Source organism: Taeniopygia guttata, chromosome 33 (genome assembly GCF_048771995.1).
Source record: "Taeniopygia guttata chromosome 33, bTaeGut7.mat, whole genome shotgun sequence".
NCBI classification, from domain to species: Eukaryota; Metazoa; Chordata; class Aves; order Passeriformes; family Estrildidae; genus Taeniopygia; species Taeniopygia guttata.
In genome coordinates this window covers 1,894,993-1,920,600 of record NC_133058.1, presented here as the reverse complement: position 1 = coordinate 1,920,600, position 25,608 = coordinate 1,894,993, and the positions used below count along the sequence as shown (strand labels likewise).

At 50.2% G+C, this 25,608-nt stretch overlaps 1 long non-coding RNA gene across 1 annotated transcript; it reads left to right on the top strand.

Annotated features, from left to right (window-relative positions):
* The first annotated feature begins 15,109 nt into the window (after window positions 1–15,109).
* LOC140681269 (uncharacterized) lies at window positions 15,110–18,292 on the top strand. The gene is made up of 2 exons (XR_012052481.1): window positions 15,110–15,511; window positions 17,820–18,292. It is a non-coding gene; the product is annotated as an uncharacterized lncRNA (long non-coding RNA).
* Window positions 18,293–25,608: the final 7,316 nt, after the last annotated feature.

Here is a 25,608-nt window from a genome sequence, read left to right as displayed (position 1 = left end):
CTAACAGGGGGGCAAAAGCAATTCTGATTTCTCAGCAGCCACTGGATCACTTATTAAGGTATTTCTAAAAGACATTACTCCAATAAAAGGTATTGTGGAAGCATCAGACACAGACAGTAGAACTCATTTTCCAGGAAAGATCCTCCAGGGGGTTATGGCAGCTTTAGGAATACAATGGGACCTCCAGAACCCCTGGCACTCCCAGAGCTCAGGCTGGGTACAAAGAATGAAAGGGGAAAGAAAGAAACACCTTTGGAAGCTGGGGATAGAAACCAAGATGCCATGGGTACGGCTTTTGCCATTGGCTTGGGCAAGAAGAAGAGCCAGACCCAGGGCAGATATTCAATCAATTCCCCTTGGAATTGATCTTGGGAATTCCTTACCCTGGGAATTCTCCACCTAGTGCAGGGATAAGGGATGCACATTTAAAGCAGTCTGTGGCCAGAATCCTGTCTCTGGTGCAATCTCTCCCCCAGGAAGCTGGGCTGGCACAGAGCCTGCCTTGGCACTTTGCTGTTGCCAACATCCCAGCAGGACATCGGCTCCTGCCTAAGGAGTGCAGAGCAGCACCACTGGTGGCCAAGTGGCGTGGCCCGTGCCAAGTGGCCCCGAGGCCAGAAACAGCCGCCAGCACAGCTGAGCACGGGGGGACCCCTCAGCCTCGGCTCCAGGTCTCTGCAGCCCCGGAGATTTGCACTTCCCGCCCGCAGCAGGAGGATGGGAGGCCCCCACTGAGCTGCACTGAAGGCAGCGCAGCAGCAGCCAGGGCTCCACAGCGGGGCAAGGCCCTGGGCCTGCCCACACATCCTCTGCTGAAATCCTCGGCCTGGCCACCCTCCTTTGGCAGCTCCAGCACCGGGGACAGCCCTTGCTGCCACTGCTGCAGCTTCAGCGCTCTCTGGGCCTGCCCTGCCACAGCTGCTGGGCAAGAGCACGGGACAATTCCACTCTGGCTCTCACTTACACTCACACACTGCCCTGCCTGCCATGGCATTGATGGAAAATACACCAGCTCATAGACTTGAACATTGTTAACCTTTGATTTCTCTACTCAGGCTTGCTTTGCCTTGGCCCTGGGGAAAGAAATGTTAAAGGTTTTGTTAAGGGATGTTGCACCACTCAATGGAGATGAGTTTAACATCTCAACACACTGGGAATGGCCCAAAAGATACCCACAAAGATAATGCCCAGCAGCAAAAAATCAACCCCAGCAGCAAACAGCAACCAACACCTACCCCAGACACTGCCAGGGCTGCAGACACCTGGTCTGCAAAAGGCTGAGAAGGAAATCAGCACTTCCCACCTCATTAACAGCAGAAGCAAAGAAATCCGGGTCCAATAGGAAACCAAATACTAAAAACTGCACAACTTGAAACTTTGGAACATTAAACCAGTGAATTTAGACTGGTTCAGACTGTATCAAGTTTGGGAAAAATTTAGTAAAAGCCACGGAGCTTTTACTCCGATAGTATTTTATTTATTATATACTCCAATATATTTTACTGATACTTTAGGTGTCATTGAACGATTTTCTCTGCACACCCGGGCTATGTGGGGATGGAATGATTTCTGTTGCACATCCTGGCCAGAATCAAGGAATGCCTTGACTCTAACAATAAACATATTGTTGTAGTTTTTCTTTTTCCTGCAGTTTCAGCGCTAAGTTTAGAGCATTACAGTATTTTTAAATTACTCCTACTTCTATATTGCTGGTTAGGTTTGGGTCAGGGATGAGAGAATAAGTTTTTACTTAGAGGAGAAGGAGAAAAAATTTAATTGACTTGGAAAATTTTTGTGTATGTTTGTGCGTGGCTCTTAGAGATAGAAAAATTTTGGTCTGGGTTTTTCGACGTTCACCTTTAGGCAACATTTTGTGAAACTAGAAGATATTTGAAGGTGACCCTTTAACTCATAAATAGAAGATTTGAAGGAAAAAAAATAAATAGAAGATTTGAAAGAAAAAAAAAAGAAAAAGCAGCAGGTTGGGGGGCGGGGAACATGTGAGGCTGCTGAAGCTGCTCTGGAAGAGAAGCTGCATTCCAGGCACCCAGGAGGAGCTTTAGAAATGCAAATTAACACTCCTGGGGCAGAGTGGGGACAATGTACCTGGCTCTTCTTGCCTGAGGCAGGAATTGGCTGATTCCCTCTGCCCCTCACCCCAAGCTCTGCCTGCTTGCACAGATGGAATCTGCAGGGCTGAAGGCAGAGCCCATGGTGAGGATCTGACTCTGAAACAGAAATGGCTGAAGCTGCAAAGGGAAACAGCAAATGGAGAATGTTGTGAAAACTTCACTAAAATAAGGGGGGGAGTTAATCCCTCTGCCCACTCCAACATCTGCTGTCACTGTCTGTGCTGTACAGGGTGTATCAGAGTACTGGGGCTTTTGCTAGAACAAGTTCAGGGAAATCAGTTGGAATTCAAGTATTTGATGATGTAATTAGAAAAATGCGGTCAATTGATGCAGCCCCGGCTGCAGGGAGCACCCAAAAATGAGGAAAAGATGAAGGGCCACCAGAAAAAATTCTACAACACCATGGACCAGCCCCTGGGAACCCAAACCAATTCATATCAGGAGGCAGAGAACCCATTTATCATTTCAATGGCATCATTAGATTACAAGCTGTCCTCGGAATAAGAACCAACCAGACAGCTCCAGCTCCTGACCTTCCTGCTGACCAATCCACTGAAAGAGGAACACAACATTTCACCAGGGGATGAGATCAGATTATCTATGAGCAGAAAAAAAGGAAGTTTGTGGAAAACTAAATGGCTCAAACTGCTGTGGGCAAAGAGATGACAAGGGAAAAGTGCTGAAGAAGATAACAAAGGAAATAGGAGAGCAGTTTATGTATTGGTCCAAACATGGAAAGGATGGGAATGGGACACGCTAATGTGGCTCCCCGGCAGAAGAGGGGTTAAACGAATGCTGCTTCTCCTCTTCTGTGCTGCAGCAACTCTCATCTTTTTACCATGCTCCACACCTTGGCAGTGCAGCTCATCCAGCAGCTGAGCCAGGGGATGCAGGTGGCAGCCAGGCCTCCTGATCCACAAACGGCTACAAAAGGACAGGGAATGAGGGCACCGAGAATAATCCCAAAACCAAAGAGGACCCGGGAAGAACAAAACAGAGTCAAGGAGTGAATCTGCCTGGAGAGAGAGCCAGGCACTTGTAGATAAGGAAGCTATGGGAGAAACCCTCAGTTCCAATAAATGTCACAAATTGACCCACACAGCTGCTCAAAGTCCCGCTACATTCCCGAACTTCGAGGAGAACAAAGACTTAACAGAGCCATGAATATCGGCTGGTATACAAAAGGAGGGTGCATATTAACGAGGACAGGCGGCAGGCGCATCGGGAAGTCTGAACCTTCCAAGGACCTCAGCCGGTGGGCAAAGGCAGAGGGAGATGCGGCCGGGAAAATGAGGATAAAAAGGAGGCTGCGGACTACAACCATGGCAGAGAGCGCACGGCAAATGCCCCACGGCCTCTCCCCCTGCCCGGCAATAAAGTCACTTTTACAGGACTCCTCGCTCTGCTCCGGCCACAGAAACCTCCGGCGACGGGAATTTCCCCGCACGCTCCCGGCCGCGGGGCAGCCCCCTCGGTGCTACCCACAGCAGCCGGGCCGAGCCAGCGCTGCTCCGGCAGCGGCTCCTGCCCAGGCCCCGGCGGGAAGGAGACCGCGGGCAGCTGCTCCCGCCGCGCCCTCAGCCCGGGGCCAGCACGGGCCGGACACGGCACCACCGACCCGCCGCAGCCCCCTGCCGCCCCCTCCGCCCGCAGCCAGCCCCGAGCCCCCGCAGAACCCAGCGCGGCTCCCACCTGCGCCGGGGCCGCCTCCGAGCTCCGCCGACGCCGCCTCACCGCGCTCCGGCCGCTGCCGCCGCTCCCGGGCCCGCACAGACGCTCCCGGCGCCAATGGCGCCGCTGCCCGCCCACGGCCGCCCTCAGCCCGCCGCCGGGGCCGTGCTGCGCCCCGCTCCCACCAATCAGCGCGCCGCAACCGCGACTGACGGCACCAGCGGCCAATGGCAGCGAGCTGGGGGCGGGCTCTGCGCACGGCCCAGACTCGCCCCGCGCTCTCAGGGCCCCCCGCGCTGCGTGAGGGCAAAGCCGGAGATGAGCAACAGCCCCGGGACGGGCCCGGGCCCGAGGCGGGATTGAGCTGCCCACACAAACAAACTTCTCCGCACCTCCCGCCACGGCTTTCCCGGCCCTGCGCCTTCCGTGCCTCCGGCTCTGCGGGAAGCCCGGGAGCCTCCCTTCTCCTGTCCCTCATTAGTGCATCGGTGCTTCGCTTTGATTTCCCCCAAAAAGGGAAACCTGCCCAAAGCCCTGTGGGTGAGCGGGGGAGGGGAGAGATTTCTGGCAGAAAACTGCAAAGACTCAGAGCAGGCTGAGGAGAAGTCAGTGCAGAGCCTTAAATGCAGCTTTCCCCACGGCTCCCTGCTCCCAGCTGCACCTCCTCCCCCGGCAGGGCAGGAGACAGGGAATGGGGCCGTGCTCAGCTCATCCCCCGCGGCTTCTCCCTCTGCTCAGGGACAGGAGTCGTTCCCTGCTGCACCCTGCGCTCTCTCCCAGCCGAGACTTCTCCAGGAACTTCTCCGAGCCGAGTCCATCCCCTGGGGCACAGCCCCCTCCAAGTGCTGCAGCGTGGGTCACTGTGCCACGGGCTCGGTCCTGCCAGGCCAGGCTGCTCCAGCGGGGCCCCTCTGCCCACGGGGTCACAGCCTCCTCTCAGGCATCGCCGAGCTCCAGCCTGGCTCCTCCAGGGGCTGCAGGGGGATCTCTGCATCCCCACGGACCTGCACGGGGATCTCTGCATCCCCACGGACCTGCAGGGGGATCTCTGCATCCCCACGGACCTGCAGGGGGATCTCTGCATCCCCACGGACCCGCAGGGGGATCTCTGCATCCCCAGGGACCTGCAGGGGGATCTCTGCATCCCCATGGACCTGCAGGGGGATCTCTGCATCCCCAGGGACCTGCAGGGGGATCTCTGCATCCCCATGGACCTGCAGGGGGAATCTCTGCAGCCCCATTGTAATATATGTTATGGAATAATTCGTGCTTATGTAAAATATACATCAAGTCAGTTGTGCTTGTACAAAAAGATTCTTAAAGTTTTAAAAGACCAGAAGCAGCAGCCGGGGCTGCAGAAACCACAGATGACAGAGAAAGAAAGACCTCATTTACAAATGAAAAAACGTGGCTCCGTGCAGAGATGGGCTCTTTCCGGGGGCAATCCAGGAGGCACCCAATGTGAAAAACGCATAATATATGGCTCTTTGCGCATAGTTACTGTATGTATTATGTTAGTTTGATTCGTAGTGCTGTATTAACATTTTAATAGCATGGTAAATGTAGTTTTGTAGTTAAAATGAAGCTTTAGTAGTTAAAATAGAAACTCCTTATGTGCTTTGGTTTTTATTTTAAGGAATGAGAGACTCGCTTTGACGTAACCATCACAGAACGCCTAAATCTTCCAGAGAAGAGGAATTTATGGCTTTCTTGTCAGAAGAAGCTAATTTCTTCAGGCCTTGCCATGGGGATTAAAGGAAACAGTTAGCATATAACAGACAAGAGTTTCTTGTTTTAAATAGAATGTATGCATAACCATGAAGGATATATGAATATGCAATAGTGTAGTTTTAAGGGTGATTCCTTTGTTCACAAGGTATGCTTGTTGCGGCTTAAGTGCCCGAGAGCTCCGGGCTGGAGCGGAGGGGCTGCGGGAGGAGGAGGAGGGACAGGAGGAGCGGCGGGAGCAGGAGCGGGAGAATCCCGCCGCTCGCACCGCCCGCACGCCGGGGCTGCAGCACCCCCTGCCCCGCCAGCATCGCCCCAGCCCCGAGCCGCAGGGCAGGGGGAGGCCGAGCTCGCCCCGGCGCTATCGAGGGGTCTCCGGGAGGATTTTTCTGGAGAGCGCTCGGAGCCGGCAGATGCCGAGCCCCGGATCCCTCCGGGCTCCCCAAGAGGAGCTTTTTCGGGGGGAGAGGAGCTGTGATCGCCCCTCGGAGGGTCCCGGGGGACCACGCGGGGCTGGCCCGGTGCTGACAGGGCGGGACATTGGTTTTGGGGATCCCCGTGAGAGCCGGGGCTGCGGAACGTGGGACCCCCGGGGCGGCAGAGGGGAAGGGGCGATACCGGAGCTGGGGGACCCCCGGCAGCCGGAGATGAGGCGGGGACGGGACCCCTGAGCCTGGCAGGGCCTGTCCTGGGGTGACCTCACGATGCTCGTACCCCCATTGGTCCGTTTGGCCCCGAAATGAGTTCTGCACCTTCAGGGCTGATTCTGAGAGCGAAGAGGGGGAGGAAGAAGCGCGCAGTTTGTTTTCAGGAGCTGCACTCACCCCTCCACATTCCGGCTCCTGGGCTGCTGAGGTGCCTTAAGGAGCTGGGACAGAGGCCAGACGGAGCCAAGAGGAATAAAGAGGATATTTATTGAAGTGCCTTCAAAGGCCACACCCCGGCAGTACCGGAGCCATGGTCGGGGCTCTGCCCGGATGGCTCCGAGATGGAAGCAAAAGAGGGCTTGGCCATGAGAGCTCATATTTTTATAAGTGTTAGTGCATTTGCATACAGGATTTAACGGCCCAATTAATAGCTTCAAATTACGAACTTTCATCCTCCTTGCTTGCTTGCTTGCCTGCCCTATGCTTTTCCTGTTGTTTATGCTTTGGGCCTGAAGTTTGAAGAGATTGTCCTTGACTCTCCAGCTAGAACAGGATTGTTTTGTCTTCACCGCCCTGTGAAAAGATCCCAGGAACACCTAATATAGAGCTAGAAGCTGCACACCAAAACAGAACAGAAAAACTTAAACCTGAGGTATCAGTTGTCTGCCAACAGGCAGCAGGACAGAGCTCTCCTTTGCTTTTAGTTAGTTTTTAGCTCGCTGAGGCAGAGAAGTTCCCTGGCCTATGGTTTTGCTTTTTCTTTGGAGCTGTTTAAACCTGCTCTGGACTGAACACCAGAAGAGCACCGGCAGCTCACACCTGTGGCCCACCGGGCTGGGCCTGGGCCATGGAGGGACTGATCAGAGCCTGAGTGAGCCGAGCTGCAGCCCACGGAGGGACTTTCTGAGTTTGTCATCTCTTTTGGAGCAACAACAGGTTTTATTGTTTAATATTGTTCATGTTTTGTGCTGGTGAATGCTTTGCCTGTAAAATAAACAGTTTTTTTCTACTTTTCTCCAAGGAAATCTTTTCCTGAACTGGTTGGGGGAGAGGCCACTTGAATCTGCTTTCTAGAAAACCCCCTTGGGGGGTTTTCTTCCAGATTTGCCCTAAACCAGGACAGGGTGGTGGGGAGAGGGGGGAGCCCCAAGTGCCTGGACCGGGGGGAGGCTGGAGAGGGGGACCCTTGTACTGCAAACCCCCCCAGCATCCCTAAGCAGGACCCTGGAGAAGGGGGATCCCCAGGACCCTCGAGGATCCCCAGCAGCCCTGAGACGGGGGACACCAGAACCCCAGAGAAATGAGACTGGAAATGGGACACTCCTGGTGGCTTGTTTTTATTCACTCATGATTTTTGGAGGTTTTTTTGGACACCAGGAGACTTCTGGAAATGGATTTGGGCAGGAGGAATCCCCAACCCAAGGCGTTCACAGCTTGTTTTTCCCCACACCAGGATTTCCCACTCCCAAACTTTGGCTGGATGGAGGAGGAGGCTGTGAGGAAAATGCCCTGGGACACCGAGGCAGGTGAGGAGGAAGTCAGTGCCCCTTTCCCCCTCTCTCCTGCTCCATCTCCCAGCCCAGCACGGCCCCGGCTGCAGGACAGCCCCGCTGCCGGTGCCCTCCTGCCGGGGACGCACTGGGGGGATCTCCTTGCCCTTCCCTGTGGCACAGAGGCAAATCCCATCCTCTCCTTGTCCTTCCTACCCCAGAACAGGAGCTGAGGATGGAGAGCAGGGAGGACAAATCCCTGCAGCAGAACCTCATGGAAGAGGCAGTTTTGAGTGGCTCCATGGCAGAGGAATCCAACGATGAGGAAAAACCCCAGAGATCCCACAGGAGGAGGAGCTGCAAACGCAGATCACCAGGACCTGAGTAGGAAAGACCCACCCAGTGCCAGGAAGGTGGGCAGAGTTTCAGCCAGGGATCAGAGCTGGTGGTCCAGGAGCAGCCTCGTGACAGGGAGAGGCCCTACGAGTGCTCAGAGTGTGGGAAGAGCTTCAGGAAGAGTTTCAACCTGATCTGCCACCAGAGGATCCACACTGGGGAACGGCCTTACGAGTGTGGGGAATGTGGGAACAGCTTCAGCCACAGGTCTGACCTGATTGTCCACCAGAGGTTCCACACTGGGGAGAGGCCCTGCGAGTGTCCTGAGTGTGGGAAGAGGTTTCACACCAGCTCCCATCTCCTTGTACATCAGCGGATTCACAGACAGGAGAGGCCCTTCCGCTGCCCCGACTGTGGGAAGGGCTTCAAGCACAACTCCACCCTCGTCACCCACCGGCGCATCCACACCGGGGAGAGGCCCTACGAGTGTCCCCGGTGTGGGAAGAGCTTCTCAGACCGCTCATTCTTTACCCGGCACCAGCGGAGGCACCGGTAAGGGAAGCCCTGCGAGAACCCCGCCTGCAGGAAGAGCTTCGTGCGCTGCTCCAGCTCCATCCCCATCAGAGGACCCACCCTGGTCAGAGCCCTGGTGACCCACATGCCCTGTGATACACAGAGGGAAGTGGCTGCTGTTATTTTATTTTGCCTCTTATTATCTTCTATCGTCCTCCCTTCCAAACACAGAAAACTGGGGTAAAAATCAACAAATTCATCAAAGGTATCTAAAGCCTCACATCTTACTTGTGTTTTGGGGAATCTTGGATTCCAGGAGATACCTGTGAGGATATGGGGGTGTTTGGGGGCTATTTGGTTTAGGTGTCTTTATTTCTTGGCACTCCAAAAGATGAGAGGGACTGATCTGTCTGCTCAAAACCACTCAGTGCCACTAAAAACTACTGAATCCCACCCCAAAATTACTTGATTCCACTGCCTCTCAGGGTGAAATTGGGTTGGAAGGGGATTGGGCAAAGTGGGATGCAAATCAGGAGGGTGAGATGAGCATTGGGTGGGGCAGGAAGGGTGGAATGGGGATTGGGAGGTGTGAAATGGGGGAAGTACAGTTTGGGAAGGGGTCTTGATGTCCAGGAGGGGTGGGATGGGTTGGGATAGGGATTAGGGAGGTGGTCTGGGGTCTGGAATGAGACAGATGAAGTTCGGGGATGATTAAGGTAGGGGGAGTGTCGGAACTCAAAATGTCCCTCAGACATTTTCAGAGGTTCCAGGCCTTTGTCAGAAGCATTTTAGACCCTGGCAAGCAGCTGAAAACAGCTGTGATTTTGAGTTTGAGCCATGGAATGAGTTACCAACTTTGAAGGTGGAACAAGCGGTCACAGAGCGTTAGATGGTATAGTAAAAGTAATTACAAATTAGAGGGGAAATTTTTTTAGTGTTGTACAGGGGGGTTTTAATACCTGTACAGGGGGGGGTTTACTTTGTACAGGGGGGTCAGGAGTTCTAAGATGGAGGAAAGTGGGCCTGATCCTGTTCTTCCTCCTTCTTCTTCCTTGCCTCCATGTTCTTGGTGATGTTGGCATTCACAGATTGGTTTAGAGTAGAAGAGCACATTGTAACATAGATAGTAGGTATTGGGGAAAATCTGTAAACATATAGTACGTAATATATCATATAAAAGATAGCAGCAGCCCTGGGTGGGGGGAGAGACGACGAAGACACCGGACAGTGAGGGTGTCAGGAGAGTGTGTGCCTCTGCCTGGGCCGCTGACAAAACAGCCACAGCGGGCAAAGACAATCTTTTAGATAACTAGCAATAAACTGCCTTGAGACCGAACAACAAGAGGCTGCGGAGTTTTTCTTTGGAAGCAAAGGTTGGAGGAGAGACTTTACCACCACACGAGAGCCCCGAATCAATCCCGGGGTTCTCACACATTACCAGCAGGGATGGTATAATGAACATCCTTTTAATCTTGGGTTTTTTTCTGGTAACGAGCAATAATTTTTAAACACTGGATTTGATCATTTAAAAACAAGTGGAAGTTCTTCACTGATGAACACACATGCTTTTAATTGGCCAGTTGAAAATGCTGGTTACACAGGGCCTCCCAAAGTAGCAAACCAGAGCTTTTATTTGTTTGTACTGACAGTGTTTGAAAAAAAATATATATTTATGAGCTGTTTTTGTTTGTCAGTCTTCCTGGGAAACATTTTTGTCAACTCAGAACAGCAGCGAAAGCTGAGTTTAATAAAGAAAACATTCCAAAACCAGCCTTTCTTACTCTCTCTGTGAACCTACTCAGGTAACAATGTTTATGTTGACTGCTGATAGCAAAACGGTTGGGATATTTGTAGAGCCTCTACAGCTTTAAATTGCCTGTTGACTTAGGAGAGTTACATTTGCCAGCCTAAGACCAAAGTCTTTGTAGGAGATGATGGGGATCAAATTTCATTTCAGTGGGATTTGGCATTAGGTACCAATTTCCTGATTTGTTTTTTTCTAGCAGGAGTTCAGCTGCTGTTTGGAAAACCTCGTGTGTTTTTATAGAAAATAAACTTTGGTCCACGACAAATCCAGGGCTTGATTTGAACAAATTGTCATGGAACAGAGAGATCCACGCTCTGAGGAGCGCCGTGCCAAGGTACCCAGCGCCACCCAAAATCAGCCCTTGGCACCTTGTCACTTACAGTGCTGGCTGTTATTTAAAACCACCTGATGAGTCTGGAAACCTCAGAGGCAAGAAGAGAAATCCTTTTAGCTATGCTGCTTGTTTGACAACGGAGGTCAGCGTTCAGCAGTGCCCGTGCAGAGCTGCCCCTCGCTGTCAGGGCTGTCAGACCAGTTCTGATTTCGGTCACCGAAATGCGTTTTGTTGTAACTTCATAGGGCAGACTGCCCAAAAGGCACAATAATCAGTATCTCTGAGTGAGTTTAGCTGCTGAGAGTTTCTGAGTGCAGCCACAAGGAGGAGCTGGGATTTGTTGGATGAGAGCGGAGCTGCTCCTTTGCACACTCGGGAGGAGTAACCGGCTCAGAACTTCTGCTTGTGGACTGATCACAAAAGGAACAGAAAAAAGCCTGTCAGTCCCAGCACTCAGCTAAAACTGGTCCTGGGGTATCTTGAAAATGTTGCAGAACAGCCTTTGGTGAAGTAGAAGGATGCAGAGCTTTGGAAAATCTGCAACTTGAAAAATGATAGGAGCCAGCAGAAATTGTTTCCATCTTGATCCAGGCTCAACTTGGTCATGGTGTCCACCTCCGTAGGAAATGTCCTTTCATGCAGTGGGATAGGAGACCAATAAACTGTATTTCAACTAGCAAAATGCAGAGAGCAGTTTGCCTTTTCTAAATTCCATAGAAAATACCAGGGAGATGCACAACAGTCCTGGGTCCTGGAATTCCTGCCCCGACAGAGCGATTCCCTGCTTCACTAGAAGCGGTTTGGGATTTGATGCACTGCCCTGGCCTCCAGCTGCCATTCAGATGGGCTTGAGCCCCCCACCTGATATTTGGGGAGACATCTTGGGCATCCTGCATGTCCCAGGTGCCACTGGGGAGCCAGACCCTGTTGGATTAAGTTCTTTTCTGACCCAGAGATGGGGCAATTGAGACATGTTTTAAAAACTTTTATTCCATTTCCAGTCTCATGAAAAGGGTGAGACAATACAGATGTTATAATTCACCCAAGACAATCAGAAGCTGTTTTTTAATTACAATACCCTAGAAGTGTTTCTTGGACTATCAGCTTTTGTCACACCTTGCTGTAGATGCCTTAAAGCAAATCATCTAAAATTACCCTTTGTGGGTCCTACTCCAGTGCATCCTTCATAGTTCTATTTCTCCAAAGCATCTAGGTTATTTGCAAGGCCATCCTTTGAAACTCGTTTCCAGTTCCATTTCTCTCTCAACAATGTCTGTCCTGTTCCATGGCATTTCTAAGTCAGCACTTCTTATCTCAAGGTTTACATGCAGATCTGTGAGCCTTCTGTCAGGCTTGGAGAATTCTCCACAAATCCATTTCCCACGGGTATCCTGCATGGCCCAGGTGCCGCTGGGGAGCCAAACCCTGCCCATGTCCAGGGAATGTCCATCAGCCTCCCGGGAAGCGCTGGCTGCAGGAGAGCCCAGCCAACACCAGATGCCACTGTTCCCTCAGCATGGGAAAAATCCTGTTTATGATGCAGGGGAATTATTCCCAACCTTTTCCTGCATGCATCGGGTCTCTGGAGCCTGCAAGAACTGGCTTTCTGTTAAAGGTTGGGGTTTAGACATTCACTAATGACTCTGATGCCTTCCAGGAGACGGTGCCCAGCCCATCTCTCTTCCAGGACCTGCTCCTGCTTGGAAGTGCCACTTGGCCTGAGCCTGGCTGCTGCAGGGATTAGCATGTTCACTAAGAACATTTATTTTTCTAAGTAGAGGGGGATTTTGGTATCCCTTCCTTCAATCAGAAAAGGAAAAAGACCAAGAATTCTTTAAAATGGGTGATGTGGGAGGGTTTAAAGTACATCTGGGTTCACTTGGCTTTCAGATATTTTTTCCCCTTCAGCCTGACATTGCATTTAGCTAATATGCCATCAGAAAAGAAAGAAAGAAAGAAAAAAAGGAGTTTTGTTTTTGACCTAAGCCATGGTTATGCTTCACTTGGATTTCTTCTCCTAGAATCACAGGATGGTTGGGTTTAGAAGAGACCTGAAAGATGACCCCTGCCTGGGGCAGGGACACCTTCCACTATCCTGGGTTGCTCCAAGCCCCGTTCAACCTGGCCTGGAACACTTCCAGCGATGTGGCTGCCACAGCTTCTCTGGGCAAAATATTTTCATATTTTTGGGTCATGGGAAGTAGCACTGGAGAGTTCCCTTCCTCCAAATTAAAGCTAGGAAGTAAGCACAGCACAATTAATAGAGACCAGCTAGGGAAAAAAATCAGTTTACAGACCATGTTGATTGTGCATATGCACGTGTTGTTTCTTCTTTGTATTCCAAGCTTTCCTAGGACATACATCCTGAATTCGGCAGGATGAGCAAAAGAAAAACCAAAAGTGTGGTGGAAATTCAGCTGTGAGATGTAAGCCAGGCAGAAGGTGGCAGTGCAGGCGTTTGGTAAAGGCCGAAGCAGCAGCAGGCAAAGGAGATGGGATGCGGTGGCCCGGAAGGGGTCTGGCTTATCCATTTTACTTGGTAGGGATGTAAAATCACAGCCAAAGTTCTGATAAATAATGAGAATGGACACGGGAAAGAAAACTGTCATCTTTTAAATTCCAGCTGTAGGAAAAATGACCATTTCAAACTGCTCACTTTCAATAATTTCTAACATTAGACATTCCAACACTTACACATTCTTCCTGGAGGGAAAGCGTGTACTTTTCTGGTCTAATGAGGATCAGTAACGCTGAGTGACTGGCCACAAAGTAGCTCTCCAGAAGCATTCCTTTGAAGACAAGCAACCATTTTTGTGTGGGGAGTCCTTGTTAAGCAAGTTGTGGATTATCAAAACCATTTCTTTGCCTTACAAATCGCAGACCTTGCGGACACATCCACCAGGAAGCTGTCCTTGCCCAAGGGAGACCATGGAGAAATCTCTTAAAAAAAACCCTAAGGAAGGACTGGCAGAGCAAAAGCCTGGCTGTTTGGCCTGTCTTGTTTGGTCTGATGAAATGTGTCCTCTCTCTGTAAGCCTTGTCCTTACTCTTGGGGGGAACAGAGGTTTTCCAGAGTGAGAATAAATTTAAGTGAATATTTTGTTGGACTTGGATTAGGAAAGGGAGGCACCATGAAGGCCAAGAGTGCCCTCCATAGGACCTCAGCTGCATTAGAATAAACAGATTTAGGCAGTCAGAGATAGAGAATAGAGATAGAGATGATAGAGATAGAGATAGAGATAGAGATGATAGAGATAGAGATAGAGATAGAGATAGAGATAGAGATAGAGATAGAGATAGAGATGATAGAGATAGAGATAGAGATAGAGATAGAGATAGAGATAGAGATAGATAGAGATAGAGAGAGATAGAGATAGAGATAGAGATAGAGATAGAGATAGAGATAGAGATAGAGATAGATAGAGATAGAGATAGAGATAGAGATAGAGATAGAGATAGAGATGATAGAGATAGAGATAGAGATAGAGATAGAGATAGAGATAGATAGAGATAGAGAGAGATAGAGATAGAGATAGAGATAGAGATAGAGATAGAGATAGAGATAGAGATAGAGATAGAGATAGATAGAGATAGAGATAGATAGAGATAGAGATAGAGATAGATAGAGATAGAGATAGAGATAGATAGAGACAGAGATAGAGCCACATGGCTGGATGGGGCTTGGATCAACCTGGGCTGGTGGGAGGTGTCCCTGCCCATGGAAGGCAGTGGGCTTGGAGGCCCAATCCAACCCAAACCATTCTGTGATCTCAAAGCAAAGGCAAAAGGGCAGCAAATGGAGGCCCAAGAGGCCCAGGCACTGCCCAAGAGGAGGGAAGAGCATTTATCTGGGGTGTGCAGATGGTACAGCACTGGTGCCAGAATCTCTTGCAATGGTGCAGCGTATGTGGGTAGCAGCAGCAGGATGAAATGTGTTTGTGCATGCCCCAATAACCACCAGCAAACCCCAGCTTGAGGAGAGTCACCAGCACGTCAGAAAGAGAGACTTATGAAAGGATGTGTTACCAAAAGTTTATCCTTTCCAGAGCTGCAGCTTTATATCTGCTAAACTGCTGGGATTCTTTCCTCTGGCTTGAACTGGGTTTGAGTCAGACCTTGGAGACACAAACAGCAGAGCAAGTCCAGACACCACTGGAGTCATAAACAAACCTCCTGCCAGCTGCCCATCTACTCTTGTGCATCATGTTCAATTGCTTGTGAATGGAGTCCTCCCTCCTTTGTCCAGGTGGTTTCAACATTGTGTTGCAATCCCTGTCGCTGGCTTGTGTGTTTTTAAAAACTTCTTAGAAGAGTATCTTAACAGTACATAACGATAAAATATATGACAATTTTTTTTGCACGAATTGTCATATCCATATAGCAGCATCTTTTAATAATTTTGACTATGTTTAAATGAGATCACCAAGAGAGACTATAGCTCTGCCCAGACATGTGCAGGCATGCCTAGGAATTTGGCTTGCCTGCAGTTTATCTGTCCCAGTTAAAGGCAGATGCAGCCTTTTGCTTCCATGGACATTGATGAGCTGGTAGATGTGCTAACAGGGAGAGAGCTCACACACAGCAACTGGTCCTGATCTAATCACACACATTCTTACAGTGCTGTTTGGCTCCAACTTGCCCAACTGCAGGAATATTTTCAGTTTTCCTTCCTACCTCCTTGGACAGGGATCACCCAAGTTTGGGTAATCAAGCCGTTTGCAGTTTGCCACTTCTCCCCAGTCTGTGGCTAAAGAGGGGAATTACAGGATGGAAAAAGTGGCTTAGGCTGCAATTCTGCTTTGCAGATGAGAAGGAGCTTCCCTGGAGTACCTGCAAACATACTGGGAATGCTGGTGAGTGGCTCAGAAAGCCCGGCAGGTACTGAAGCCTCCCTCCCTTCCTTTCTCCCTCCCTCCCTCCCTCCCTTCCTCCCTTCCTCCCTCCCTTCCTCCCTTCCTCCCTTCCTTCCTTCCTTCCTCCCTTCCTTCCTTCCTTCCTTCCTTCCTTCCTTCCTTCCTTCCTTCCTTCCTTCCTTCCTTCCTTCCTTCCTTCCTTCCTTCCTTCCTTCCTTCCTTCCTTCCTTCCTTCCTTCCTTCCTTCCTTCCTTCCTTCCTTCCTTCCTTCCTTCCTTCCTTCCTTCCTTCCTTCCTTCCTTCCTTCCTTCCTTCCTTCCTTCCTTCCTTCCTTCCTTCCTTCCTTCCTTCCTTCCTTCCTTCCTTCCTTCCTTCCCTCCTTCCTTCCTTCCTTCCCTCCTTCCTTCCCTCCTTCCCTCCTTCCTTCCCTCCTTCCCTCCTTCCTTCCTTCCTTCCCTCCTTCCCTCCTTCCTTCCTTCCTTCCTTCCTTCCTTCCTTCCTTCCTTCCTTCCTTCCTTCCTTCCTTCCTTCCTTCCTTCCTTCCTTCCTTCCTTCCTTCCTTCCTTCCTTCCTTCCTTCCTTCCTTCCTTCCTTCCTTCCTTCCTTCCTTCCTTCCTTCCTTCCTTCCTTCCTTCCTTCCTTCCTCCCTTCTCTTTCTCTTTCTCTTTCTCTTTCTCTTTCTCTTTCTCTTTCTCTTTCTCTTTCTCTTTCTCTTTCTCTTTCTCTTTCTCTTTCTCTTTCTCTTTCTCTTTCTCTTTCTCTTTCTCTTTCTCTTTCTCTTTCTCTTTCTCTTTCTCTTTCTCTTTCTCTTTCTCTTTCTCTTTCTCTTTCTCTTTCTCTTTCTCTTTCTCTTTCTTTCTCTTTCTCTTTCTCATTCTCTTTCTCATTCTCTTTCCTTCCCTTCCCTTTCTTTCCTTCTTTCCTTCCTTCTTTCCCCAGATAAAACTCACTTTCAGATCTGATCATCTTTTATTCCTTTCCTCCTTCTCCCTTCTAGACTCTTTACAGTTTGTCCCTAGACATCTTGTTGAAAAGCTTCAGAACAACAGGAGTGGTATCACAGGCAGAGGATGGGGATCAGCCTCTGAGTCTTGCCTACCCTCTTCTACCGCTTTTCTCCTTTCCTACAGCCCAAAGTGAGAATTCTAATTTTTGGCAACAGTATCTCGTTGATTTCTATAGTCTGACATTTTCCTTATCCCTTAATTCTTTGCCTGAGTTCTGCTGCTGCACCACACAAGCTCCCTTTATCGCTGAGCATTCTCCACTTGTCTCTATCAGATGTCAAGCTATTGATTCGGAGGTGATGTCAAGGTCATTTGGGATTCTGACACTTTCCTTGAGAGTTCTCCTTGGGAATGCTCGGAGATTTTGGTGACTTTTGGCCAGACACAAATGTCCTAGTTATGTTCTATTTCCTCTTGACAGCTGTACAAGGGAACAATGTTTTGATGGGAATAATTTAAATTTTTAATATGTCGGTCCCTGAAGAAAGAACGTTCAAGACTGAAGAAATTCTAAACACTATCATACTTAATGCAATCCTTATCCTACCCTATCTCTTCTTTCTCTTGGATTTTGAAGAAGATCAAAGGAATGATTTATTCACAGTCTTTGTAAGTGAGTGCTAGCAGTTATGTTCAATGTGCTAATCATGTGCAGCGGCAAAGCAGAAATGGAAACTGGACTATCTGCAAATGTTGCCTCTTTTTTCCCCCATGCCTTCTGATTACTCTGTGGATGCAGCATCCCACAAAATATGTGAAGTTTACATAGAGAGCAACAGACAGAACAAGTTTCAACAAGAATTCCTTTCTTCCTGGCTGAAGTGTACAAACCCAGCAACTGTGCTCCCAACACAAGCTGCAGTTTCCATGCCTCCTGTACATGTGCTTGTGTTTTTGTGGGGCTTTTCAAAACAAACTGGGCTGAATCACACTGCAGGAGCTTCCCAGGCTGTGTCCTTGGCCAAGCCTGGAACAGCAGACTCACACCAAAACCTCTTGCCTGCAGGCAGGTAGGGACAGCAATTGTTTACTCACTTGCACGAATCACGAGGGGGTTTTCCCTTCACTTTATAGTCCCATATGGTGATGCTTCTCCTGTTGGGCACTCTCAGCCTCTTCTCATGCACCCAAACTGCCTCCAGGAGCGCATCCGCCATCCTCTGACCCACCCCAGCCACCTTTGGGCATGAGATCCTGCTCACTCCCACTCCTGTTCCCTTCTCTGGAGCCACACTCATCCTGCCTATCACACCGTCCTGCACTTCCACCTAATTTTGTATCCCAACTTTTAATTATGGCAGGTGGGCCAGAATTTCTACACGAGAGACAGAAGAAGTGACCCAAGAGATCTCCAAGAGACACAAAAAGTGTGTCTTGCTCTGACAGTCAGCTGAAGGATTTGCTCTCCCAGTGCCTGCATTTCCCAGAACACACCCCAGCCTCTCCAGGCAGTGATTTTCCCACATCCCAAACCCCTCACTGTCCATTTCCAGCCCTCCCAGAAATGAGGTCCTCGTGGCACTCGTACCCCAGGTACCAAGACAGACAAAACCAGCCAGCATAGACAGGTTTGGTTTCGTTCCAAGGGGTAATTTCTGTTCTTTTTCTAACATCTACATCTCCAAGGATTTAATCTATACTCCTGTGGGTCTCAGATTCAGTCAAATAGAGAAATGGAGAGTTTCTAGCCAGGCAGAAGCCTGGGAAAGAGTTGGGAAAGAATGTAAATAAAAGAGCGGTGTATTTTGAATAAACCGGAGTTTTACTCTCAGCAGTCTTCTGAGTCAGTCTTCTCATTCCCGTCCTGCCTCGACAGCGACATACTCCTGAAGCAACTGATGACCACACAAAACATTCATTTTACAGGAGGTCCCGCTTTGCCCTTGGAATTCCTTGGAAAAAATCCACCCTCACCCAAACCTGGTCTTCTTCCTCCAGTCAGTTTTTCTTTAGTTCAGAAAAAAAAAGGTTATTTTATGGAGCCCTGGACAACTGCAGGTGAAAGTACTGCAGAGAGGGCAGCTATAAAAAAAAATGTTGTTAATATAAAAAAGAGAAAAACCACCCCAGTTGTTCCAGTTTTCCATCAAACTGTGAGCAGCATCCTGCACCTGTGGGTACAGACCAACCTTCATTATGATAACTCTGTGAAAGTGCATTTGGGTCATTTTGTAATAGCTGTGTCACAGTTACATTATCAACAAGTACAAGCAGAAATGGATTTTTACAGCCTGGAGATTAAATTACATGCCCTCCCCTTGCCACCTCTCTCATGAAAATCCCTGTTACAAACAGCAGGTGCCTTAGAACACAAATCAAGGTGGTGTTTGGTCTGGTCTGTTGACAAATACTACCCAAATATCAACCCCAAACCTCAGCGGGCAGCAGAGGGAGGTCACCTCCCTGTCAAGGAAAAGCAGGCAGTGAATTGCAGCCAGCTTTGAACACAGCTGCTCTCAGGAAATATTCCCGGGATCAGCCCTCCTGACCCTTTGTTATCTCACCCGCCCACATCTTAGCTGGGACTCTGCACTCCCACATTTACATGCAGCATTCCAAGTCACTCCTCCCAAACCAGCTCCTTATCAGCCCTGCCCTGGCTCACAGGTGGCTCTGCTGTCCTTTATGTCCCTCCCCGCTCTGGGGGTGCCACCACAGCCGGGCTCCACCTGAGGAGAGGCTCAGGATAAAGCAGAGGGGTGACGGTGACAAGGCCCAAGTGCTGGGAGGTCACGGCCAGCACCTGCTGATGGCACAGAGAGGGATCCTTCCCTTCAGCTCACCCAGGAACTTTCCATCCCCAGCCCAGAGAGGGAGCAAGGACAGTCACGAGCCATCTGTGACCCGGCAAGTGACGGCCTTGGTGACACCACTGGAGAATGTGGCAAAATGATTTCCTGCTGAATGAAACCCAGAGAGAGCTCGGGAACACCTTCACCCGGGGGTCACCCAAAAATCTCATGTGGGGGGATGAATCCCAGAATCCCGGAGTGGGGCAGGGCTAAGGGAGCACAGAGGCTCAGCTGGTGCCACCCCAGGGCCACCCCGAGCACAGGGCACAGCGGGGTGTGCACAGGGCTCTGGAATATCCCCAGCCAGGGAGGACCCACAGCCTCTCTGGGCTCTGCTCCAGTGCCCACAGGGAAGTTCTGCCTCCTGGGCAGGGAATTGCCGGGCTCAGCCCTGCCCGGGGCTCTGGGGCCATTGCTGGGCCTGTAGCAGGGCCTGGGGCTGCTCTGCCCTCCTGCACACAGGGACGGACAGGGATGGACAGGGACACTCAGGGACACCCGGGGACACTCAGGGTCACAACAGGGTCACCCAGGCCTGAGGGCCCCTCTCAGCATCTCCTCAGCCCCAGCTCCCTCAGCCTTTCCTGCTCCAGGCCCTTCCTCAGCTCCACAGCTCCCCAGGAGCTCCCTGGCCCTGCTGTCCCAAGGAGCTGGACAAGCACTCCAGCTCTGCCTCCCAGGGCTGACAATGTTTATTTTTAATTCTCAGTGAAGACAACAACCTAGATCCCAGCTGATCCCACCCACCCCACATGGAGCCACTCCTGCCCTCTCTCCTTCCTCAGAGGACAAAAACCCCAGAAATGCTCTTGGCTCCCTTCTCCCAGAGGCCCTGGGGTGGTCAATAGCAATAAAAATATGCCTGCAGAGCTTTCACCCTCAAAGCTTGATTTTCCAGGCGCTCTCCTGCAGTTCCTCTGTAATGGCATTTTTTAATGGCCTGGCCAAAGGAACCTAATCTTGCAATTACTCCATTTAATGCCATGTAATGGGTGAGCAGCTTCCTGGGATATGGGAAAGGAGAAGTGTGGTACAATTGTATTAAAGTGGGAAAATGGAGTAACTACTCACACTAAAAAGGATGAGGAATGAAAAGCAGCATGGTGTGAATTATAGAGAAAGGAATGGGTTTATGACATGCAGCTGAAGGTCTGGCAGCTTTTGAGAGTCACCATTCCCCTCCTGTCCCTTTCACTTGCCATCAGGACAAAAAAAGAGGAAAAGGAGGGAGTTGGGAGCATCAAATCCACAGGGCTTGCAAAGGGGATCAATTGGGTTTGAGGATGGAGTGAGCAGGGCAAGGGCAAGGCACCTCCAGGGAGATTCTCCTGCTGCATGGCAGCATTCCCAGGAGAAGCTGTCAGCACAAGGCCCTAAAGATGGGGAACAGCTGAGCAACCCCAATTCCCAGGACTGAGATCTCCCTGATCCCTGACTTCACAGCATGAAAAAGGAGACTGGGGATATTTAAAAAAAAATTAATTATTAAGGATATTGCTTGAAAAACAACCAGGGTGATCCTCAGCAGTGCAGGAGGGATGGCAGGAGGGATGAATTCCTGAGGGGAAGGGCTCCTCACTTGTGGTAGATAGGGACAGGCGGAGCGGAAGATCACCGGGATGTCACGGAAAGATAGACCCCTTCCCCCCTCTCTCTTCCCCACTTATCCATTAACCCCAGGAGTCCCAGAAGAATGTAGCCACACCTGTTCTGGTAAAATTCCACTACCCACTATCCTCTGAGACCCCCAACCCCCCTCTAACGTAGCAAAGACCCCTAAACCTATTTAAACCCACGAGATAGGATAATAAAGGCTTTTCGACCGTCCACCAAATTGGTGTCAGCGTGTGTCGTTAGTCCGAGTAGCCCGGGTGAGGCCGGGCTGCCGTGCTGTCTTCTTGTAACCAGGTCGCCGTTGTCTTTTATAAAGGCAACACTCACTCCAGCTTGCAAAAGCCAAAAGTCAAATCTCCCAGGCTCTGGAATTCAGGAACAATGGGGAAATGGGGATGCCTGGCCCGTCCTGCTCAGTTTGGGACCCTCGTGTCCCCATGGCCCAGTGCCGTCACCGCCACTCACCCCAACATTCCATCCAAGGGAGCTCTCCCACGTCAACCTGGGGGCCCAGCACCACGATGCTCTTCCATATCCCATCCAAAGGCCTCACTGCGCGCTCCGCAGGTCCATGAGGGCACGCTCCAGGCTCCGGGACAGGAGGGGGAAGCGCTTTGGGAAGAGTGTCCGCTTCAGGTCCTCCTGGCGCGTGCTTCTGCCCTTCTTCCTCTTCATGGCGAGGCACCGGCGGCGGCTCCGGAGGGCTCACCCAGCCTTGCCGTGGTGCACATGGCCCAGAGCGCCCCAGCTGCGCTCTCAGCACCAAGGTGAGTGCAGGGCTTCCCAGCGCCCAGCCCAGGCGGGTGGGGACCTTTAGGGTGGAAGGGCTGCAAAGGAGGGAGAGAGGTTTTCAGGGCAGTAGGGCGGGTCGGCAGCACCTCGGAGATCACCCTTCACTGTGCTGCTGGGTGGACTTGGCACTGAAGTAGCTGATGAGAGCCACGTTTTCCAGCCTGCCTGCAGCTCTGAGGGGCACAGAGGTGTAATGGCATCTCCCACCAATGCACTCCCCATCCTGATGTCCCCTGCCAGCCTGGTGGCACCTCCTGGATGCTCTGGGGACAGCTGCAGTGCCAGGGTCCTGCAAGCATCAGCCCCGTACGCCCCCTCACCACCAGCCACCCCAGCACAAGGGTGAAATGCCAACACAGACATCCCCCCTAACAGATCCTGGGGAACAGTGTCTCATCAAGACTTGTCTTGGAAAGACAGAGACTGAAAATCTCAACATCTCATCACAGGTGGGAGACAGCAGCTGCCATTTATCACTCTTGAGGAGCTGATTGGCATCCTCAGTCACAACTGAATTCTGCGAGTGCACAAGAGAAAAACACCTTCAATTCTTCCCTTCATGTCCCCAAAATGCATGCCCTAGGTTTTGAGGCCTGCTTACTCCGATCAAGCCCTTCTGGATCTCACCAACATGAAGGAACTCTCCTTATGCCTGTCCAGCTGTTCTGTGCAGTACTTCCTGGAGTGACTTCCCAGTGATGCTAAGAGCTTTACCTGGCACCCCCAAGCAGTTAAGGTGGAAGACTGCAGCAGCAAGTTCCTTGCCTCCAACCAGCTACAATGGAATGGTTTTCCCATAGCAATTACCCTCAGAGGAATAACCCCAGTCCCTCCAGCCAAACTGCCTCCTTTCCAGGGAAGCCAGAGGCTTGCATGCCTTTAAAAAAAGGAAAAATATCCCCAAATCAAGATAGTATTTCAAGTGGGATTATTGCTCGTTGGCAGCTGGAAGTTTAGCTGGAACTTATTAGGCAAGCTTTGCAGAAAGGAGGCTGTAAAGAAGGAGGTGGTGTTGCCCTCGGTGCTGCATCCCACTGCCTGCATCAGCGGTGGCCAAGGGGCCGTGAAACTGGCAGGCAGAGGCAGGTGAAAGAAAAGGCAGCCAGGAAGCAGAGCCCTGACATGCAGGGTCTTCAGCCTCTTTCTTAGGTTTTCCCTGAGAACACCACCTGGGAGAGGCCAGCAGGAGAGGCTGGGAGCCAGCCTGTGCCCTTGCTGAGCAGATTAGCAGCACTGCTGATCATCCCTCCTTGCCACCCCCAGGAAAGAAGTGTGATCCCTGCCTGGCGCAGAAATGGATCCAGCGAGAGGCTCTGAGGCGAAACTCGCTCAAATATTGAACTAGAAAAATTTTGCTCGATCTGCCTCTCAGTAAACAGTGACTAATTGCTCTGGCTGGAGTTGCTGTACCTTCTAGATTGGAAAGTGCAGACAGAACAATGATAGTGAAGGCTCCTTACCTGACACTGGCTGTACATTAATCACGAATGTTTGCTACACAAATCTTGTCATAAAAGCAATTATTGCTGTTCCCATACTGACCTCATGTTTATTTATTACATGAGCTCTTTATTTGAACCTTGTCTGGTCTCTCTTCCCATATAAGCATATTAGTATGTGGCTTCCAAAGGCTCCCAGCTGAGAAATTGTAGATTTATTTGTGGCGTGGAGGGATGGCACACGACACACTGACTGCAATGCAGAGCTGAGAGGCTCAGCTCTTACACCAGTGGCTCTTCATGCAAAATGTTCTCACCCCAAGGTCCCTTGCTGGGATGAAGGACACTTTCTAACAGCACAGGGCTGCGACTCTGGGTTTGCTCTGACGCTGCAGTATTAACCAATGGTTAATGGAGACTGTCAGCCCGAGGAGCCAGAAAATAAAGCTCTGCTTGGGCTTCTTTAGGGTCCGCTCAGTAAAAGTAAAATTTTACACAGTGCTTCGTCCTTGGCTTTGTCACCTTTGCCTACCTCCAGAATGATGAGTTGCAAATAAATTTAACTGTGCCACCAAGTAAGTTGCAAGTGCGCTTTTGAATGTGGTGGTGTTTGGGTAGCTGGAGGGCTGGGTGTCTTTAAGCACCAAACATTCTCTTGCCAGAGGAGTTTTCTCCATGTGATTTAATGTTGGGCAGAGGGTTTCCTCCTTAACAGCTTGGGGCAGCTCACTCCCTTGATTTTGTCCTATGGCTTCTCAAGATGATCATTAAATGTAATTTCTACATTAATCTGGGCTTTGTTTTCCCCCTTCCTTCAGTTAGGCTGCAAAGCAGGCAGAACAATGTATTGTCTGTTTAGTGTTTTCTTTTAAACACGCCCTGCTATACAGTCTGGGATCTTCTGAAGTCAGCTGCCCCTCCACGCTGATCAGTTTTGTTGTGCAGGGACTCTGCCTGCCTCACACCTCAAGCAAGTCTCTGTTCCTCTCTTGAGCGGGACAGGAAGGGTCTCCATGGTTCCTGCTTCAAACCAAACCCTCCTGTCTGACCTCTTTGGGCCCCTTCCTTGTCCACAGACATTATTGGTGCTCTTTTACTAGGGGAAACTGTAGAAAAGCCCCCAGAGCCTGAATGAAATCAAATCCCTCTTACACCCCTCAGCCCTCCCTGCCTCTCTCGCTGTTCTTTCTTCTGCTCTCACCTCTGCTTTCAGCTCTTCCCAATGTACCATCATTTTCTGATGCAATTAATTCTTATTGCTTCCAAATCATTAATAAAGCACCTAATTGTTGCAGCATTTCTGAGACAGAGAGGCCATGATTTATGTTTGGAATGAGATTTGAGCTACTCCAGCCTAGGCCTCAGATCTGGGCCTTGTGAGGCTTTCCAGCCTCTGGCGCAGTCAGAAATTAAGAGCTTGTGGTGCAGTTAGAAATTGTATTAAGTTGTGATGGGAAGCACTGGGCTGTCTGGGTGTGAAGTAGTATAGGTTTATAGTGTGAGGTTTAGGTCACCTTAAGAAAAAGACACACAATGTTCGCTTGCCAATGAATGTGCCTTTGTAAACTGTAAACTGTATAGAAGTGTATATAAGCTGCCATCTCCTCTCGAATAAACAGAGAACGTTGCATTAATCAGATTGGTTTGACGTGCGTTCTGTCCTGTCCAGCTTTCCTGTTTCATGAGGACCCTGGGTTCACGTAATTAACAGCAGGCCTGACAATGAACCTAGCAATGCCACACTGTGTACTTTTGCCCCTCTCCAGCATCACCCTTTCCTTAGGATCTCGGCTGGCTTTCCATCCATTCAACAACTTTCATCTCCCAGTCAATTTGAAATATTCCTCCCCCCTACTCCAGTATTTCTCTTTTATGGTGCAGCTGTAGCTTTTGCTAAGTGTTCATTTAATGACTGGTTTTTTTTTTTTTTCCCTAAAGCAATATTTTTCTTGAGAAGTTGAATTTAAAGGGGCCATAAATGACTAATAGTAATTAATAAAAATTAAGAAATAATTCTTTAAATGCATATGCTGCCTGGAGCCAAATTCCTAAATCCCTGTTGCTGTTAGATCAGCTTGGGGTTTTATTCTCCCCTGAAGGAGCAGCAGTGCCCAAGACTGTCGGGAATACTCCAAGTGATGGAATAACCCTCCAACAACCCCAGGAAGCTGAGGGCTGGGGGTATGTGGTGGACCATGCCGGCAGCACATAGCTTACTGCTGCTCTCCTCCCTTGCTGACAGGAGGACTGGCTGTGCCAGGGCAAGAGGGGCTTCGGGGACCTGGTGGACAACTTGATCCTCTTGAAAAATACTGCCTTTAACCCGTGGAGAGCCCTGCCACTTCCACAAGACTGTTAGAAAGGGATTACACATTTAAGGGCAAGAGAGTTACATTCAAGTAAAAAAGCAGCAATAAAAGGCTTTTGTGGTTCAGAGCATAAATCAGCCTTTT